The sequence below is a fragment of the Vigna umbellata genome, chromosome 3, assembly GCF_029865625.1.
Source record: "Vigna umbellata cultivar VRB3 chromosome 3, Vumbellata_1.0, whole genome shotgun sequence".
In the NCBI taxonomy this organism is placed as follows: domain Eukaryota; kingdom Viridiplantae; phylum Streptophyta; class Magnoliopsida; order Fabales; family Fabaceae; genus Vigna; species Vigna umbellata.
Genome location: NC_142167.1, coordinates 34,661,953 through 34,673,649, shown reverse-complemented (window position 1 = coordinate 34,673,649; position 11,697 = coordinate 34,661,953). Strand labels below are relative to the sequence as shown.

Genomic DNA, 11,697 nt, shown 5'->3' with positions numbered 1-11,697 from the left:
TCTAGTTCCTTTCTAATGCATTGAATGCTATCCTACTCCTTCACATATAAAAGGAGAGACAACCTTGTATAAATTTTTAGAACTATTTTGAATGCTAGGGTTTCTTTGTCAAATTTGCAAGTCTCCTTATCTTTAGTTCTTACTTTAAGAAATGTCTTTCTCTAGACTTCTTCTTACCTTCTACTTCAAGTTTGGCCTCACCTCCTAGAAGGACTTCTACCTAGACTATCCAACACCGTCAACCACATCTCTTAATCTTGAAAAGCTTCTACAACATTCATCATCTCACATGGAGTCCATCCTTTGAAGAGCTTCATCAACACACGTTGGAGAGCATCTCTTGTTGAAGAAGCATCATCAAAGCCATTGGTGCAAAAACCTCATTGTAGTCCATACCTTTGACTTAATTAAACCCCTTTGCCACTAATCTTACCTTGAATCGAGCCTTTTGAACCCTCAGAATCTCACTTGACCAAACCTTCAGTTGGTTTGAAAATTCTTCTCTCCCTATCATAGACAAGTTGATAGTCATTGGTGGCTCGATTTAAATCCCTCGGATTCGAAACTGGGTTCTCAGTGTCACTTGATGAACTTTATGGGTCATTATCAAGATCTTGTTGAGATTTATCAATAAGAGTGTCCACCTTGAATTATGTTTTCTTTTTCTCAAATTCTTGGTTTAAAGTATGCATCCCCATCCTTGCTTCATCAAAGATCACATCTCTACTAATTATGATTTTGGATCCAGCCTCCACAATATGTATCCTTTAACTCTTTTTGCATACCTGAGAAACACACATTTCTCATCTCTAACTTATAGCCTGTCTTTCTTTACATGAGCATAAGCCAAAACTCCAAACGCCTTTAGATTTGAGTAGTCTACAAGTTTACCACTCTAGACTTCTATTGGTGTTTTATTCTTCATTACAAAAGATGGACTCCTATTTATCAAGTACACTACTATGTCAATAGCTTCACCCCATAATACCTTGGGTAATCTAGAACCTAAAATCATGCACCTAACCTTTTCAAGAATGGTTTTATTCATCCTTTCAATAAGACCACTTTGTTGTGGGGTTGCAGCTACATTTTTATGTCTCTTAATTCCATGTTTAGCACAATAGTATTAAAGATATCAGAGACAAATTCACGACCATTGTCAGTCCTTAATACCTTTAACTTGGATCCATGCTGCATTTTAGTTTGAGTATGCCAATCTTTAAATTTTTTTGTTTTTTTTCTCAAGCATATATCCTTCTTAAGTAATCATCACTAATACTCAAGAATTATGATCCTCCTCCATGAGTTTAGGTCCTAGATGGACCCCATAAATTTGCATGAACATACTCAAAAGGTCTTGAGGAAGTGTGCTTGCCTGCTCCAAATTTCCCTCTATGAGCTTTTCCCAAAACACACTGGTCACAAAACTCCAATTTATGAAGTTTATATCTTCTATAAGCAGTTGTTTCTCAAATTCGACTAGCCCTTTCTCACTTGTATGGCCCAACCTCAAATGCCATAATCTTTTCTTGTCTTCCATGGACTGGCTTGCAATAACTGCATGAGATATAATAGTGGATTCATCGAAGATGTATAAGCCATTAACACGATCACCTTTTGGCAATTACAGAAGCTCTTGTTGTCACCTTCATCAACACATTCTCAACCTTTGTTGAATATACCATAAAGTCAAAAGCACTTATATGGAAATCAGATTCCTTTTTAGTTTTGGAACATACCTCCTTTTTTGTAGCAACATCTTGGGATTTTTCTTCCTCCTTCATGTCCTCCATTGTTCTTTTCTCTTCTAGACATTGTCTTGTTTTCTTCTTCTTCCTTGCAAATCATGGTTTTCATCATAGCTGTCGTCGCTTGTCATTAGAGTTTTGGATACAAAGCTTTTCGCTTCTGCCACGTCCTATTGTCATTTTCATCTTTTTTTCTTCCATTGTTCAAGCTCCTTTACCCATTGGTCACCAAGTTGCATTGATAAAGGTATTATATCTATTCACTCTTTCTATACAACCACAACTAAAAATCGTTTGTATGAGTTTTTTTTCTCTTTCTCGTCAGATCTGTAGAGTCTTCTTCCTAAAAACGCCATTATTACTCTTCCCACAATCCTTCTTTTGATAAATCTGAGGTGTATTTGTGATCTAAGATAGAAGATGTGGATGATGAAGATTTGAAAACAGACATTGATAGTTACTGTTGTTTTGAAAATACTTTTTTGGGACATTATTTTATTAGCCAAAAATATGAAAGTAATCTAATTAATATAAAAATTATGGTTAAGGACATGTATGTCATGAAAGGCAAATAGTGTAAATACCATAAGCACTATTTTTAATTTCATGAGGGCAAAATTAGAAATATTACAATTCTAAATGTAACTTTTAGAAGTTACGTAAAAGGGTTATGACCCCATTTGTGGAGACATAACATCATTCCAATATTTTTTGCTTCTTTTCCATCAAAAGAGAAACCCAAAAAGGAATATAAGGTACTCTACATTTGCAAGATGACTACTCATTTCTAATCTCATCAACTTCATGACTCTGAATGGCAAATTCAGGTATGCTTCCATATCATCATGAATAGGAGAATGTATTTTTTTTATATGGAAAGGATATTCGTACTTTTAATTTAGTTGCACTTTGAATATGTAAAGACTTCTTTTTACTTTTAAACATTTTGCTATACACACTTATTAGGATGAATTTGGTTAATAAGAAGACTTCAATGTAAATCATGATTTGTATAAAAATTGAGACACCCTTATGCTCGTGTTCTTGTGGTTTATTGGTTTAGTCTTGCTAGTCACGTATGTAATTCTCAGTGTGCAGGACAGTTCACTTAAGCAACAATCCAACAATTCATTCAAATACTACCAATGTATACAATATATATTAAAAATTTAAACATTGTTATAAAGAAAACCAAATTAAATATAAATTATTAAAATTGAGATCACACTGAGAAATCTATAAAAATAGATATCAAAGGAGTAGGTAAGCCTCCTTTATATGAAATGTTTAATTGTTTTTACTATTTATTTTTTAAAACAATGTACTTTTCTTATAGGTTGACTTATTTTTTATTTTTTGAAAATCTCGCTCCCATCCACTTATATCAGCTCTGTGCAACTTCAACACAAGTGTGGAAGGACTTCCTTACATCCATAGAGGACGTCATCAAACGTTTCCTGTCAACATTTACATTCTGTCGTTAACAATTTAAACCTTATAAAAAAAACCATATTAAACATAAATTACTAAAATTAAAATCATAATAAATACTCAAGACTCTTATATCAAATATAAAGTTGATTAAAAAAAATACTAAAAGACTATTAAAACCTCCTTTATATAAAATACTTGATTGTTTGTACTTTTTATTTTTTAATATGTTGTATTTTTATCATAAGTTGACTTAATTTTTATTTTTTGAAAATTTTCACACCATATTTATTGTACCAATATAGTTAATTTGTAAGATCGTAAAACAAATAAAGTTAAAAGCTTAATCAACCTAATTGGGTAATTAAACTCAAAATATTGATTACATAGTTTGATAAAAATTAAATTAAACCCAAATTAAAAAATATATATTAACAATACAATAAAAATAACAACAAACCATGATCTGGTACGTCTCGACTTTTTTGTCCGAGATATCCTTACTTCGACATGAAATATCTGTAAACACTTCGACATTCAAGTCGATGTAATTTTGGTAAAACCCAATTGAGTGAATATATTTCAAAATAAACTTTATCTAAAAACATATCACCTTTGTATATTTTATAATTTGGATTCTTCCCTTAATAGACTGACTCTCTATATTAGAAATATAATATAGGAAGATTTAGATTATACAATGAACGTCATATTGACTCATAATTGCCTTGTCAAAACTGGCATGATGCGGACATTTCAGACCTGGCAGTAGCCCCATATTTCCTGTTGAACGTAATGCAACAAGAGTCTTAGACAGACAATTACGTTCTGCAGAATCAAAGGAATCTCCTTTAGCTTTGCATGTTGTTCATTGACAACAGGGTTCACACCAGTCACGAGATGAAGCAGCTTTTGTCTCCTTACTTTTACACCTTTAAGTCTGAGAATATCCAAACATTGGTTTCAAAATAATGTATACCAAGTCAGATGTCACTACTGATTTCTTATTGTCAGACTTCCATTCATGCATTACAGCTGTGAACATTTTATGATCAAAAAGACTCAACAATTATTGTTTCACTGGGGCCCACAACCCTCTTTCCATATTAGGATTTCATACTTTCATTATAGCATCCCTGCATGGAATCCCTGTGGTAAACTTCCATCTCAAATTACACACTTCCATTCACCATTTTGCAACTCCTATACCATGGCAGCAGAAATTGTTGGTGGTGCTCTTCTTTCTGCTTTTCTTCAGGTTGCATTCGACAAGTTGGCTTCTCCTAAATTTGTAGACTTCTTTCGTGGAAGAAAACTTGATGAGAAGCTGCTCGGCAATTTGAACATCATGCTGCACTCCATCAATTCTCTTGCTCAAGATGCAGAACAGAAGCAGTTCACTGATTCAAACGTTAAAGCATGGCTTTTTTCTGTCAAAGAGACTGTCTTTGATGCAGAAGATCTCTTGGGTGAAATAGATTATGAACTCACCAGATGCCAAGTGGAAGCTGAATCCGAACCTCAAACCTTTACTCACAAGGTATCAAATTTCTTCACCTCTACTTTCAGTTCATTTAACAAGAAAATTGAATCAGAGATGAAAGAAATCCTTGAAAAACTAGAATATCTTGCAAAGCAAAAGGGTGCTCTTGGTTTGAAAGAGAGTACTTATTCTGATGATAGATCAGGTAGTAAAGTGTCACAGAAATTGCCATCATCTTCTTTGGTGGTTGAAAGTGTTATTTATGGCAGAGATGCGGACAAAGAAAAGATCTCTGATTGGCTCACATCTGAAACCGATGATCATAACCATCCATCAATACTTTCCATTGTGGGAATGGGTGGGCTGGGTAAGACCACACTCGCCCAACATGTATACAATGACCCAAAGATTGAGGAGGCTAAATTTGATATCAGAGCTTGGGTGTGTGTTTCCGATCATTTTGATGTTTTCACAGTGACAAAAAAAATTCTTGAGGCAATCACTAAATCTAAAGATGATAGCGCAGACCTAGAAATGGTTCATGGAAGATTGAAAGGAAACGTATCTGGAAAGAAATTTCTTCTTGTTTTGGATGATGTTTGGAATGAAAGACGAGAAGAATGGGAAGCTGTGCGAACTCCTCTTAGCTATGGGGCTCCAGGAAGTAGAATTCTTGTCACAACACGTGTTGAGAAAGTTGCTTCTAACATGAGATCTAAAGTGCATCACCTAAAGCAATTAGAAGAGGATGAATGCTGGAAAGTTTTTAACAAACAAGCTTTGAAAGATGATGATCTTGAATTGAATGACGAGAAAAAGGAGATTGGTAGAAGGATAGTTGAGAAGTGCAAAGGATTACCTCTTGCTTTGAAAACAATTGGAAGTCTTCTCCGCACAAAGTCATCCATTTTAGATTGGAAAAGCGTATTGGAAAGCGACATATGGGACTTACCGAAAGAAGTTGAAATTATCCCTGCTCTGTTATTGAGTTATCAGCACCTTCCTTCTCACCTCAAGAGGTGCTTTGCTTATTGTGCGTTATTTCCAAAAGATTATGAATTTGACAAGACGGAATTAATTTTGTTGTGGATGGCTGAAGGTTTTCTCCATCATTCTCAATCGAACAAGAATGTACAAGAAATTGGTGAACAGTATTTCGATGATTTATTAATGAGGTCTTTCTTTCTTCAATCAAGCTCCGAAATGCGGTTCGTCATGCATGACCTTCTGAACGATTTGGCAAAATATGTTTGTGGAGACTTCTGTTTCAGGCTGAAATTTGATAAAGGAAACTGTATACCCAAAACAACCCGTCATTTTTCATTTGCATTCAATGATGTAAGATATTTTGATGGTTTTGAGAGTTTAACTGATGCTAAAAGACTGCGTTCATTTGTTCCGATTAGGCATATTTGGAACCTTACCTGTTCTGCTTGGCAGTTCAAGATTTCTTTACACGATTTCTTCTCCAAGATTAAGTTTGTACGTGTGTTATCTTTGTCTTGTTGTTCAGGACTTAGACAGGTCCCAGATTCTGTTGGTGATCTTAAACATCTTCATTCGTTGGACCTTACGGGTACTTCGATACAGAAACTGCCTGACTCAATATGTTTGCTCTATAACTTGCTAATACTGAAGTTGAACTATTGTGTATATATGGAGGAATTACCCTCAAATTTGCATAAACTCACCAAATTGTGTTGCCTGGAATTTAAAAGAACAAAAGTGACAAAGATGCCAATGCATTTTGGAGAATTGAAGAATCTTCAAGTACTGAATACGTTTTGTAGATAAAAATAGTGAGTTCAGTACTAGGCTTTTAGGAAGACTCAAACTCAATCATCATGGAAGGCTAACAATTAAGGAGGTGCAAAATATTGTGAATCCTTTGGATGCATTAGAAGCAAATTTGAAAAATCAACACCTTGTGGAACTTGAGTTAAAATGGAATTCGAATCATGTCTCTGATGATCCAGGGAAAGAAAAGAAAGTACTTGAGAATCTACAACCTTCCAAACAATTGGAGCATTTTTCAATCTATAACTATGGTGGTACACAATTCCCAGGTTGGGTATTCGATAATTCATTATCAAATTTGGTGTCCTTATGGTTGGCTGACTGTAAATATTGCCTATGTTTGCCTCCCTTTGGACTTTTGTCATCTCTAAGGATTCTACAGATTATAGGGTTTGATGGAATAGTGAGCATTGGTGCTGAATTTTGTGGGAGCACCTCTTCTTCATTCAAGTCGTTGAAAATATTGGAATTCTACAACATGAAGGAATGGGAAGAATGGGAATGTAAAACTGCTTATTTTCCACGTCTTCAACATCTTTCAATTGATAGATGTCCTAAGCTGAAAGGTCTCTCAGACCAACTTCTTCATTCAAAGCAACTAACTATTAATTCCTGTGATGAGCTCATCATTAGTGAAAACAGTATGAACACATCGTCGCTTGAAATCTTGCATATTTATTCATGTCCTCTTGTGAGTATTCCCTCTACGCATAATGATTTCCTTGAAGTAATACAGATTGTTGGTGGCTGCGACTCTCTTACAATCTTTCCGCTAGATTTCTTTCCAAAGCTCCGTTTACTTCGATTGCGAAGGTGCCAAAACTTGCGAAGAATTTCACAAGAGCACGCTCATGATCATCTCAACGAACTGACAATTACCGATTGCCCTCAATTTGAATCATTCCCCAGTGAAGGATTATCTGCGCCGTGTCTAGAAATAATTGCAATTGAAGGAGCTGAGAATTTGAAGTTGTTGCCAAAACGCATGAAAATCCTGCTTCAATCTCTTAAGAACCTGCGGATAATTGATTGTCCACAAGTGGAGATGCTCTCAGACGAAGGTTTGCCAAGAAATGTAAAATATGTGTCTCTTTCAAGTTTAAAACTTATGGCATCCTTGAGAGAGAGCTTTGATGGGAACACAAGTCTTGAACGGTTGTGCATTGAAAAGGTGGATGTGGAGTGTTTTCCCGATGAAGGTTTGCTGCCACGCTCTCTCATCTCTTTACAAATCCTTGATTGCCCAAATCTTAAAAAGCTGAACTACAAGGGTCTCTGTCACCTTTCTTCTCTCACACTTCTTCACTGCCACAACCTTCAATGTTTACCGGTGGAGGGTCTACCCAAATCCATCTCTTCTCTCGCAATTCGGGGTTGCCCATTGCTCCAACTGCGTTGTCAGAAGCCAAAAGGCCAAGACTGGGTAAAGATTGCTCATATTGAAGAATTGATTATTGGATAATAAGATGAAGTAGAAGAAAGTTAGATGTGTATAATTCCCAATAGTCTGTCTCTAGGTGCTAATTCTCCACAATATCTCTCTACCTTTTCAATTACAATTTTCTTAGTTGCAAATATTTCAATCTTAATCGGTATTTACTAAAACAACAGAAACACCGAGTTTTATAGGAAATGGTGAGATGAGTTTTAATGAATGATTTGTTAATTGACAATAGTATAATTCCTTTTCCAAATCAAACAGTTTCTAAGAGTTGTCTTTTTGCTATTGTTATCTGTTAAATCTAAGAGTTGTCCTTTTAATATCTCACATTTTTAATCTAAACATGCAGCTTGTTGTCATGGCAGTTGACATTGTGAAGCTTTAGCATCGCCATTTAATTGGAAAAATCTGAACATGCAGCTCTACAAAGTTTGTATGCTGATGGATCCGCTCATTCTTTTTGTTGGGTTTTGATTTTTAAGTTAATGATTTAAATGGAAGCAGAAGAGCCCTGTGCTAATATCGCTTTCTTGTTTACATTATCCGTGTTTATGCCTGGAGGTAGTAGAAAACAGCCTCTTCAGCTGGCCCTGGATTCTCAGCATGACACTGAACAATGGACTTTTCCATGAGCAGAAACGAAACTGGATGAAATTTAAGGTAAAAGATTGCAAGTTGTGTATATGAGACGTGAATAAAAGAATTCAAGAGCACCATCCAATGGAATTTTACCTGTGACGATGTGCGATCCAATGACAATTTTACCTATAACGATATGTAGGAAATTTTTGCTAAGTTATGAAGTGTATTAATGTGTTCGGCCAGCCATGAAAATTTTACCCATGACAATGTACAGTAGCTTTGGCTAAGTTACGAAGCATATTTACGTGTTCGGGAAGAAGGGATAGGTACTGGTAAGCGGTACTACGCTCCTCCTCCTGTAAAGTCTCTAGATATAGTGCTAATAGTGCCCCTCAAGAGAGGCTTGTTGCCTGCAAGTCTATCTTTTCTTGAATGATTTTATCATGCATTATCTTTTTTTCTTGTAGATTGTGTTTCTAAAGTGTTAAAATCATAACTTAGCTGTGAATGTTTTCTCAACCTGTGGATTTTGCTCTAAAAGGTAGAGTTGAAACCAGAGATTTTCACAACTGAGCTGTGAAAGTTTCCACAATCCATGGATTTGTCTTGAGAAAAACAAAAAATGAAAACCAGCAAGTTCAACAATTGAGTTGGGACTTTTTTCACAACTTGTGAATTTACTTTAGGAGCGCAAACTTGAAACCAGAGAAGTGCACAAGCAGATTGTGGATTTTTTCTATCAACAATGAAAATTTTCAAAGCAATTACTAACCTCTTATATTACATGGATTTAAAAAGATTTAAAAAAATAGAAATTGAAGACACTTATTTGAAGAGAGTAACCACTCCTCTGGAAAGGGGGAATTAGAGGAAAAGAGGGATTGGACAATTAGGAAGGGCAGCATAGAGATCACAGAGCAAGGAATGAATTCTACACTTCTTCTTCCTTTAGTTTCTTGTGAATTTTACCTTATGCAGAAGTAATTTTCCTTTTTGTTACAGGATTGATGTAATACTTTATATTATAATTTTTGAACCTTTCCATTTGATGTTTAGTTAATTTTAATTCTCTTAGTGTTTTATTTATGTTCTAATGTCTATCATATAAGCAATTTCACAATTGGGAAATTAGAGATTGTTTGCGATTATAAATAGAATAGATTAGATGTTGTCACAATGTGGAAATTGGGCATAGCTAATTAGTTTGCAATTGAGATAATAATTGTTCTTCACGATTTTATTAAATTTTTTAAGTGGCCCAAGGAATTGGAGGTTAGAATTCAATGGATAATTTTTCCTATCTAAGGAATTAAGGGTAAACAAGCTCTTAATAAATTTAAATGGATAATTATAATTTGCACGTCAATTGGAAAGGGTAGTGAAAATCTCAAACTTTGATACCATCGTGAATAAGTGAGTTAATAAAATCTTTAATTATTTATCTATACTAAAACAAACCAAGCTGAAAATCACCTTATTCCAAATTTAAAACCAAAAATAGTAATCCAAAACATTATATTACATAAAAGATAAACATTCTCTTAAATGCCTTTAGAAATTCCCCCATAAGATTTTTCCACGCGTTTCCTTACTCTACTCAACACCGGCAACATCTATAATATTTGTTCCCACATAACAATACAAGTTATAAAATCATTGCATAACACAAAACAATCAAGCAAGGGTGAGATACCAGAACAAAGTCAGATAATATACAATAATCATACTCACCCATTCTACTCAAACATTTGTTACAAGCATATAGTTCACATCACAAACATGTCATAAGATTCACATCACCTCCAAGTGATAAAATCTAAAACCATACAAAAAATGTATCACCTTCAAGTGATACTAAACCATATGTCATTCTCTCGTACCCTACAGTACAAAATGTATTTACCGAAACAAAACAGTTTGTGTCGTCCTGCCGTCATAGCAAGGCCTTGTCTCCCCTACTTCTCAAGGACTTACGAGTAAAAACTTTGATGTGTTACACATCGAGCATTATACTCAATAATGAACTGGAAACCTACGAGTGAAATATTATTCCCTTCTCCACTACCTCAAAAGAAAAAAGGTGCAGCATTCAAACCTCTCCTCTTCCACTGCCTTACATAGGTGAAGAGAACTCATTTCCACTCTCTCACACAAGCGAAAAAAACAACCTCGACTTTACAATGTACGACAAGAAGACATATTCATCAAACTTGTATCCCAATACCAATTGAGACAGACAAGACAACCCACAAAATCGTATCCCAATACAAATTGGGACTAACGAGTCACATCACACCAACCATCATCACAACAAATCATTCCACAACAATACAGTCCAAAAAGAACATCAACAATCAATCACACAACTTAGTCGACATATACAGAACTCAATATTCATCACCAAGACCTTGATAGTCATCACAAATAGCATGTCAACCATCACAAACAGCTCAACCAAGGTCATAAACCTCCATGCTGGCCTCTAGAACACATAGGTTGTGCTTTAGAACCCCAAAATTGAGGTCTAGAACAACGCGGTCATAAATAGCTTCGTCAACCCAGTTTTGCCAACATAACTTAACCAACCTAGTCCAACCAACAAACAAAAATAAGCATGGCAACAAACCCAAGCAACATGGCAACAATCCGGAAACACACCCAAACATCAAGGCAAGCAATAAGGTAACATGACAACATAAAATGCACTATGTAAATCCCTAAACAACTTGGCAACATATTAAGCAACTCGACACTTGCTTCTTAAAACATCACCATAATAATTAAAACAACATGGCACTAACCTTAAACATCATGGCAACACATTTAACCAACCCAACGAGTATAAAAACAACATGGTAACTCAAGTTTAACAATCCATAATTATGTATAAGCAATTAAAACAGCATGACATAACCCGAGAATCATCATGACAACATATAACAACCCGACCAAACTTTGAAACAACATGAAAAAACCTACAAACACTAGGCACAATATGAAGACATACTACACAACCCCCAACATCATATGAAAAAAGATTGGTACCGCAATAGTACACTATAGCAACAATTCATACAACCCGACATAGCATAATATATTATGGCAATGTTTATAACAGTTTAACACTTACCTAGGTTCCTAGGTACAACCTGCACCATATCTTAGCATGACAATTTAAAAAGGGAACAAATCAACACACTTAGCATATAACCAAA

The 11,697-nt window shown here is 35.1% G+C and overlaps 1 pseudogene; it reads left to right on the top strand.

Annotated features, from left to right (window-relative positions):
* The first annotated feature begins 3,933 nt into the window (after positions 1-3,933).
* Positions 3,934-7,626, top strand: LOC124842880 (putative disease resistance RPP13-like protein 1; annotated as a pseudogene).
* Positions 7,627-11,697: the final 4,071 nt, after the last annotated feature.